Source organism: Schistocerca piceifrons, chromosome 6, assembly GCF_021461385.2.
Source record: "Schistocerca piceifrons isolate TAMUIC-IGC-003096 chromosome 6, iqSchPice1.1, whole genome shotgun sequence".
Classification (NCBI taxonomy): Eukaryota; Metazoa; Arthropoda; class Insecta; order Orthoptera; family Acrididae; genus Schistocerca; species Schistocerca piceifrons.
The window spans coordinates 81,618,851-81,629,531 of record NC_060143.1 but is presented as its reverse complement, the minus strand read 5'-3'; positions in this window follow the sequence as shown (position 1 = coordinate 81,629,531).

Below are 10,681 nucleotides of genomic sequence, written 5' to 3'. Positions count from 1 at the left end.
AACGTGGTCTGCCGCAGGGAATCCCTCCAAACGGCTGCCGCGTCCGGAGAGCTAGCAGGCTGTCGCGTGTGGGTCGCATGTCAGTGTCAACGGCCAGCCTCACTTTCGCTTGTGGCCCGGCGAGGATTGTCTGCCGCCTAATCCCTCAGGTATACGGCCCGGTGACTGTCAGCTTGTAGGACCAGATGCTCTCGCGCCCTTCATGTCAGGTCGCGTGCTGATGCTCTCTTCTTGCAGGTAGCCGATGACCTCTTGCTTTTGCTCCGGCTGGCCTCTGCATTGCCACGATACCCGTCATCTGCACAATTCTTACAAAAATCTTATACCTAACTTTTCCCTATGACCTTCTATGTTATAATAAATTTACATAACGATACATTGATGGTCTGTCATTTCAGACACTCTAATTTTAATTTTATAGTTATTTATCTGTAGCTATCATAACAAAATCATGGAAATAATTTATCTTGATATTTGTGTAGAGACCGATCTCACTGTTGTACATGGTGTGTGACGCTATATTGGATGAAGAAATAAATGTGCGGGCCCGCACTAATATTACTATTAATTATATAGATCGACAGTAGACATGCTCAAGAATTAACTACCATTTGCCAACGATCTACATTCTATGTCTTTTAATTCTATTATGTTGTTATGCAGGTCTAAGTTTTACTGTGCTATAAAGAACATGCAACTATGCTACTTTCGCTCGCCCATCGTCCCTCCATCTCCGGTCTGTGGTTTGGTGACCTGAAAAATAGCATCTCAACAGGCGCGCGCCAAACACTTGTGGTAGAAAACCGCCACAATATTAAGGATCTAGTTATTGCAAAATCCTAAAGTTTAACTCATCCTAGTATGTGGTACTCTGTCTCTCTCTCTCTATTTTTTTTTTTTACCTTATACAACAGTTTTACATAATTCCTGTTACGCTGAGATGTCTCGCTGCTCGCCGCTATTGACGACAGTGATGTGCGCGCCGTACGACATGGCCTCCGAGTTCTCACTACGCCTCACTGAAACTCCAGAGACTGGGTTAGCCATGGCTATACAAGACAATAAATTTATAGTTGCAACTTCTTTTTCTATGTTATGCAGTATTCGCAATTAAAGCGCACCTTTCCAGAGGCAATGTAATATGACCAAGCCAGGACTGGTTCCTGTTGAGGATTCAGTCGCCCAACACACGCCAGCTACACAGTATGTCACGAATATCCAAGTATAAGTCCCTGGTTATTCATCTGTGACAGTCACGAGCAGCACGCTAAATCCCCAACCAGCACATTGGCATGGTAGGCTTTATGCCCGCATTTCTCTCGTCTAGGGCACCATTGGAGTCAAACGCTCACAGGTTCACCCCGACTTGCAAGACAACGATGCTGGCGCAGCTCTGCAAAAAAACTATACTGCCCATATTCATCCTCGAAATCACGCAATATACCACAATCTTGCAGTGCACTGACGCGTGCCTGCAAGCATTGGTATGAACGTCTCACGAACTGGCTGTGGCCGCTATGGAGCGTATCACGACTTCTCAGAACGCTACTAAGAGCGCGTTCTTGTATGCGCCCGTTTGTGCGACATCTCGTCACTCATCTTTATACCTTAACATCGACACCAGATAGGAAAGGACAAAAACATTGCTCATGGAAAGGTAGTGCCTCTTATCGCAACGACAGAGGAGACCCCGAACATAGACAAAAAAGGTTAACAGCAGTAAATTCTTATGCGAGAAAACGCAGCGTGTTAATACTTAAACAATCTTAATCTATCAATGTAACGATTATTGTTCCCCGAAGAAAGGTTCATATATTTGCCTATTCTACTATGTACACCACTTAAACTACTATTATTCCACGAACTTCTTTGTGTGAGAGATGTGGTGGAGTCCTATGGACTAGCGCCAATCCCTTGTCAGACTCCCCCTCCTCTGACGTGCATTAGGATTTGCAGGTCTAATTTCAATCTCCTGGTTCTCCTGTGGTCCTTGATTTCGCTCTCTCCAGTTACGGTCGCTTTGCCGTTCGTTATTCCTCCTGTCCCAGATTCCTTGTCTAGATTGACCCTGTTCCCTGACGTTCTGGTTTCCGTGTCTCTGGTTTCCATAATCTTGAATTACGTAACCTTGATTTCCGTAACCCTGGTTTCCTAACTGACGAGCGCGATTATGCGATCTGTTGTCGTCTGCTCTTGCTGGCCCGTGATATTTGTTATTTTGCGCCTTCTTCCTGTCCTTTGCGTGTTGTTTATCGAAGACTACTTCGAGTTCGCGCAATAGACTCTTGAATGCTTCTATGTCAGACCCACACTTGCCGACAAGTGTCTGTTGATACCTAACAGGCAATTTGGAAAAACAAAATTTGATGATTTCTCCCTTGCTATATGGACTATCTAAAAATTGATTCTTCTTGAGTAAATCATCAAAAAATTTGATTGCGCTCCTTTGCCCGGACACTTCCAGTTCAGGACAAAATATTATTTCCTCTTTAATCCTGTCTTGCGTTTCCTTTGACCAGTAGATCCCCAGGAACGCATCAACAAATTCCTGATAAGTCTGACACGTCGCTGCCACACCCCGCATCTTTTCTGCGGCTTGGCCTTCGATGTGTCCACACATGAATTCTAATTTTGCCAGGGTTGGCCATGATGACGGTAATGAATTTGTAAACTGCATCACCCAGCTCTTGGGATGCATCGACCCTCCATTATCTCTGAACTTTTGGAATTTTAGTATCGACAGGAAGTGATTGTGATCAAAATCCTGTCCGATCCTCGCACTGGTGTTGTCACACGTTTCCGATACTTGCACGTCTGCTGAGAGTCCTGATCTATCTTGCTGATAACTATGATGTGCTACCTCTGTATCACAGTGGCAGTGGCACTCAGAATTCACTCTCCTAAGTGGGCTACAATTATTGGAGCTATTACTAGGTGTTTCTGCGTGTGCATTGTTAGTTCCGCACTCTGTCACGGGGCTAGAGCACAGCGGGCTTCTCTTCGGAGACACAATTCTGTGTACTCCATCATTGGTATCCGAACGCGCAGTGCTCGTGTGCCCGTTTCGCTCTAGTTTTGCTATCCGACTCTCTACTTCTTTCATTCGTTTCGTGATGTTCGTCACAGCAATATTACCTTGAGTTTTTAAGAACGCTAGGGATTTTGAGTGGGCTTGTGTCGCACGTCGCAAGCGACCTGCGAGTTGAGAAGTTACTTTTGCGATTTTCATTGCCCCTGTTGCTGCCGTTTTGGCTAGGCCTGCTACTTTTTGTGCTACCATTGACATTTGTTTTGCTTCTCCACATTCTTTCTTTATTGTTAGTAATTCCCCACGAATTTCCCCTATATATGAAATTATAGTCTGAGTGTCCTTCGTACGCTGTTTCTCATCTTCTTCTTTCATTGATCGTAGGAAGCTCAGTATTGGGTTTACGTCATCTTTTTGATCCTCTTCAAACGTGGGAGATGTAGCTCTGGACACCTGTGCGCTAGAGCTCTGACGTGGCCGAGCTAGCCGCTGTCTGCTCTCGTACGTTTGATTATAAACTTCTGCTACCGTCTCGACCTGTGTGCCTGTGTCTGTTTCATCCTCTACTTCACTATCATAATCACGGCCGCAACGCTGCTCTGAGATCACGTCCAAATCACCTTCCTCATCAATGACCCTGGCGTCCTGTCCTGCTAAAAATGTGCCCATCTCATCTCCGAACCTATTCCCGTCAGTAAACTGCCCCTTATCCATTATGCTATCCTCTTTTGTTTTAGCTTCGCTCGATGATAGTCGAGCCTTACTTCTCGTTATCACTCATGAAAAACAAATTTATCTAAAATGCACAATAAAATTAATCTACTCCACATATTTTTACACATAGACATAAAATTTCAACAACGCTGTTCTAACGCTGTAATTACAAGCACAATTTGATGTGGTACAGAAACCGCACACAAATCCGACAAAGTGCGATGTGGTACGGACACCACATCAACGAAACACAAAAAACAATGAACAAAAAAAAATATATACACTGAAAACAAAAACTGTAATCGTGCGCCGCTACTTAAAACTAAACGCGGAACTACCAGAAAAAAACTTGGGTATTAATCAATAAAACATCAAGCAAAAAAAATTCTGAGTGTCCCTACTATTAATAGTACTTGCTTATCAGCGATTCACAGGAAAGATCCGAGGCTAAGGGTCGCCATTTTATGCGAGGTACCGGGGCTGGCAGTGTATTTAACACTAAATTCTAGAATCTACACATGTAAATGATGCTCTAAGCCCCCACCTATTCTAACTCCGACTTTTGCTGTTGCACAAGGATTAAAAAAATATACGCGAACTGACTGTAATCAACCCTGCAAGTGGAGTAGAAAAGAGTTTGGCACCTGCAATAATTTAATTTGATAAATAAGTTAAATAAAGGAAGGTTTCATTAACGTAGTGAGAAATGATGGGTTGCTCTACCGATTAACAGAATGAAAGTTATGTCCAAAATAACAATATCATTTATTAAGACTAAACACAAAATAATAAACAAAAACACATGAAACATTTATAATACATCAAATTGGCTCAAATTGGATACACAAACAAACGCTGTGAAGGTGAAGTTGTCCCTAAACTAGATTGTGAGGTTTATGACGAAGTGGTATGTGGAGCCAATTCCTTGCCACTCAAATCTTAAGAGACTCACACAGCTAACCCAACATTAATTGCTGCTACTCAAGACAGAACAAAGTTAGAAAAAGACGAACAGGCGCACTCTGCTGAGCTCTGATTATCACCTAGGAAAATCCCTATCTGCCGGTGCTGCGGACATACATTACCAAACTGTCTTTTTAACTGCCAGAACACGATCTGGCGTACCTGAGGTGATGGCTGGTTGCTTCGACGTCATCGACCGAATGGCGAGAGCCGACTACCTAGAGCACCCGTACAGGCCGAACACACAACATTCCCGCCCCCACGACAGTGGCCATGGTTAAACGTTCCAATCAGCAACTCGAAAACCAGCAGAAAATTCCACTCCATTGCCGGAGGACTACCATTCCACCAGTGGAGATTCTTGGCGCCAATTTCTGCGCTGATTTTGCTACGTCACGAAGCTATGCCCTGAGCCAGCCAATCACAGTTACTATTTTGCAGAAAGCGCGGGAATTTTCCCGCCACAACTGCCTGGGTACACAAGTCATTCCCACGCCTCGCTGGTAGCCCGCCAGAAAGTGTTTTCGCTAAGATTCTGCGAAGTAACGGAACCTCTAGCCCAGCCGCTACTTCAGACCCCTCCGGGCATGTCTTTTGACAATGTCGGCGTCTGGAAAGCATTCACTCGACTTCCTCACATCCGTCGGCTTACCCTTTCCAGATCAGGAGAGCCCGCCTGTCACCGGACCACCCGGGTGACGAGAGACGCTGCGTGGGAAGTCTGCGTGTGAAGGAACAGCGACCCTTCACTGCATGCAACTAGAGAGGAAAATCGTAAGATAGAAATATGAGAGGGGGCTCATGCCACCTCTCAACCTTGCTTCTCCCATGCGTGTAACATGACCCCACCATCTAAGCCTGTTCGCCCTGACTGCTATATCTATAGAGTTCATTCCCAGTTTTTCTTTGCTTTCCTCATTGTGGACACCCACCTGCCATTGTTCCCATCTACTAGTACCTGCAATCATCCTAGCTACTTTCATATCTGTAATCTCTACCTTGTTGATAAGGTAACCTGAATCCACCCAGCTTTCGCTCCCATACAACAAAGTTGGTCGAAAGATTGAACGGTGCACAGATAACTTAGTCTTGGTACTGACTTCCTTCTTGCAGAAGAGAGTAGATCGTAGTTGAGCGCTCACTGCATTAGCTTTGCTACACCTCGCTTCCAGTTCTTTCACTATGTTGCCATCCTGTGAGAATATGCATCCTAAGTACTTGAAACCGTCCACCTGTTCTTTGTTCCTCCTATTTGGCACTCAATTCGTTTATATTTCTTTCTCACTGACATTACTTTCATTTTGGAGATTTTAATCTTCATACCATAGTCCTTACATTTCTGATCTAGCTCTGAAATATTACTTTGCAAACTTTCAATCGAATCTGCCATCACAACTAAGTCATCCGCATATGCAAGACTGCTTATTTTGTTTTCACATATCTTAATCTCACCCATCCAGTCTATTGTTTTCAACATATGATCCATAAATAATATGAACAACAGTGGAGACAGGTTGCAGCCTCGTCTTACCCCTGAAACTACCCTGAACCATGAACTCAATTTACCGTCACCTCTAACTGCTGCCTGACTATCTATGTAAAGACCTTTAATTGCTTTCAAAAGTTTGCCTCCTATTCCATAATCTCGTAGAACAGACAATAATTTCCTCCTAGGAACCCGGTCATATGCCTTTTCTAGATCTATAAAGCATAGATACAATTCCCTGTTCCACTCGTAACACTTCTCCATTATTTGCCGTAAGCTAAAGATCTGGTCCTGACAACCTCTAAGAGGCCTAAACCCCCACTGATTTTCATCCAATTGGTCCTCAACTAATACTCGCACTTTCCTTTCAACAATACATGAGAAGATTTTACCCACAACGCTGATTAAAGAGATACCTCTGTAGTTGTTACAATCTTTTCTGTTTCCATGTTTAAAGATTGGTGTGATTACTGCTTTTGTCCAGTCTGATGGAACCTGTCTCGACTCCCAGGCCATTTCAGTTATCCTATGTAGCCATTTAAGACCTGACATTCCACTGTATTTGATGAGTTCCGACTTAATTTCATCCACCCCAGCTGCTTTATTGCACTGCAATCTATTGACCATTTTCTCCACTTCCTCAAATGTGATCCTATTTCCATCATCATTCCTATCCCATTCTACCTCGAAATCTGAAACATTACTGATCGTATTTTCACCTACATTGAGCAACTCTTCAAAATATTCCCTCCATCTGCCCAAGGCATCCACAGGATTCACCCGCAGTTTTCCTGACCTGTCCAAAATACTTGTCATTTCCTTCTTACCTCCCTTTCGAAGACTGCTAATTACACTCCAGAATGGTTTTCCAGCAGCTTGACCCATAGTCTCCAACCTGTTTCCAAAGTCTTCCCAAGGTTTCTTCTTGGATGCTGCAATTATCTGTTTGGCTTTGTTTCTTTCTTCAACATAACTTTCTCTGTCTATCTGAGTTCTAGTATGTAGCCATTTTTGATACGCCTTCTTTTTCCTTTTACAGGCTGCCTTGACCGTGTCACTCCACCAAGCTTCATCCTACTTTTACGCACTACTGTTCCAAGACATTCTTTAGCCACTTCTAGTACTGTGTCCCTGTACCTTGTCCATTCCTTTTCCAATGACTGTAATTGACTACATTCAACTAACTGGTACCTTTCTGAGATCGCTTTTATGTACTTGTGCCTGATTCCCTTATCCTGAAGTTTCTCCACTCTTATCCTCCTACATACGGACCTGACCACCTGCACTTTGGGCCTCACAATCCCAATTTCACTGCAGATTAAATAATGATCAGTGTCATCAAAGAATCCCCTGAATACACGTGTTGACTGATTTACTACAAATTTTTACACGGCACTCTAACGAACGTTCGGACGGGCATAGGCTGAATATTTTTGTAATACATAAAGGGGAAGGGTAGTTACCACAAACATCGATAAGTTCTTGACCGATTTACCCCATATTCTTATACGATACTCTAAGTATCGTTCGGACTACTACATATGTACGTAATATACACATAACAAAAAAAGTTTTGCATCACCCCAGTTCCCAGAACTCCTGAAGATGGACGTTGACTGTGGATATTATATCACAGACACAGTCCCTTTGACTGTTCATAAACGTCACTAATCCCGCCCAAAGATGTAAACAACCATTCACGAGCAGCGCCTATTAGACGGAGAGGGTCCGACAGCAGATCAGTTCAGACATTCCCCCAGGAAGGACGTACACATCTCGTGGTATCTGTAGTTCAACCATGCCTAGACGGTCAATACCGCGGTTCTATTGCGTCGGCATTGTTACTTTGTGCCAGGAAGGGCTCTCAACAAGGAAAGTGTCCAGGCGTCTCGGAGTGAACCAAAAGCGATGTTGTTCGGACATGGAGGAGATACAGAGAGGCAGGAACTGTCGATGACATTCCTTGCTCAGGCCGTCCAAGGGCAACTACTGCAGTGAATGACCGCTACCTACGGATTATGGCTCGGAAGAACCCTGGCAGCAACGCCACCATGTTAAATAATACTTTCGTACAGTCACAGAACGTGCGCAATAGGCTGCATGATGCGCAACTTCACTCCCGATCTCCATGGTGAAGTCCACCTTTGCAGCCGCGCGGATTCCCGCGCGGTCTCAGGCGCTGCAGTCATGGACTATGCGGCTGGCCTCGGCGGAGGTTCGAGTCCTCCCTCGAGCATGGGTGTGTATGTTTGTCCTTAGGATAATTTAGGTTAAGTAGTGTGTAATCTTAGGGACTGATAACCTTAGCAGTTAAGTCCCATAAGATTTCACACACATTTGCACATTTTTTTGCCATCTTTGCAAAAACGAAAACATGCATCGCGGTACAGATGGGCCCAACACCATGTCGAATGGACCGCTCAGGATTGGGATCACGTTGTCTTCACCAACGAGTGCCGCATATGCCTTCAACCAGACAATTGTCAGAGACGTGTTTGGAGGCATCCCCGTCAGGTTGAAAGCCTTAGGCACACTGTCCAGCGAGTGAAGCAAGGTGGAGGCTCCCTGCTGTTTTGGGGTGGCATTATGTGGGGCCACCGTACACCGCTGTGATCATGGAAGGCGCCGTGACGGTTGTACGATACGTGAATGCCATCCTCCGACTGATAGCGCAACCATATCGGCAGCATATTGGCGAGGCATTCGTCTTCATGGACGACATTCGCGCCCCCATCGTGCACATCTTGTGAATGACTTCCTTCAGGATAACGACATCGCTCGACTAGAGTGGCCAGCATATTCTCCAGACATGAACCCTAACGAACATGCCTGGGATAGATTGAAAAAGGCTGTTTGTGGACGACATGACCCACCAAGCACTCTGAGGGATATACGCCGAATCGCCATTGAGGAGTGGGACAGTCTGGACCAACAGTGCCTTGATGAACTTGTGGATAGTATGCCACGTCGATTACAGGTATGTATCAATGCAAGAGTGCGTGCTGCTGCGTATTAGAGGTACTGGTGTGTACAGAAATTGAACCATCACCTCTGAAGGTTTTTTTGTATGGTGGTACAACATGCAAAGTGTGATTTTCATGAGCTACAAAATGGGCGGAAATGATGTGTATGTTGATCTCTATTCCAATTTTCTGTACGGGTTCCGGAACTCTCGGAACTGAGGGGATGCAAAACTTTTTTTGATGAGTGTATATAAAGGGGAAACGTTGTTACCCAAAATCTCGAAAATATCTTGACGGAATTACTTCAGATTTTTACACGATATTCTACCGAACCTTCAGACAAAAATGGAACGTAGAGAGGGCGGAGGAGGAGATGGAATTAGAGATTGGGAGGGGGGGGGGGGGAAGATGAGATGGGGGCAAGGAATTTTGGATGGATATTCAATTCCTGTACATATTTAGCATTTTCGAAGCATGCTCGGGTTCGCTAATCGTTATTTAAATGGGAACTATACACAAGTTCACTGAATATGAAGGGCACATTTGTGTGGAATTTCAGAGACACAGTTGTTCAGCTTGTAAATTTACTGAAAGAACCAGCAATGTAAGAGCAGTGTTTTAGAACTCAGGACTGTCCGCCTGGCCAGGATTGCACTGCGAGCCAGCGGTGAAGACCTACCATCGCCTCACTTACGACACAGTCTCTGTAACATCCAACCTAGGTACCATATCCACGTTCCCGGAAAATAATGCTAAACGAGAAAAGACGATGTGATGAACAGAACCATCATAATTTCTGTGTATGCGCAACAAAAAGAACATGAAATGGAAATTGTATATTGTGTATTTTCCAACACGACGATTTACAGTCAGTATTCCTCTGTAGGTGAGTCCAGATTTTGATTATGTTTTACATGATTGGCTTCCTTTGCATATATTCATTGTGTATGGCCGTATTGAATAGTATAGTGAGATAAATCTTCACTTACGCTGAAGATTAGATTAGATTAGATTTACTTTCATTCCAATTGATCCGTAGTGAGGAGGTCCTCCAGGATGTGGAACATGTCAGAAAAACAACAATACATGACAAATATTTACAACTAAAACAAATAAGCTAATATACCATTCCACAGGTCCCAAGTGGAATGATGGTCATTTTTTAATGAACACTATATGAAAGAGTCATTTTACAAATACTAATGCACTGAATTTAAAATTAAAAAGTTTTTTATTTATTTATAAGGTAATAAACATGTAATACAACTACTATAATACTTATTTACAATGAACACATTACTGCACTGAAATGGTGCATATATATATATATATATATATATATATATATATATATATACAGGGTGAGTAACCTAACGTTACCGCTGGATATATTTCGTAAACCACATCAAATACTGACGAATCAATTCCACAGACCGAATGCGAGGAGAGGGGCTAGTGTAATTGGTTAATACAAACCATAAAAAAATGCACGGAAGTATGTTTTTTAACACAAACCTACGTTTTTTT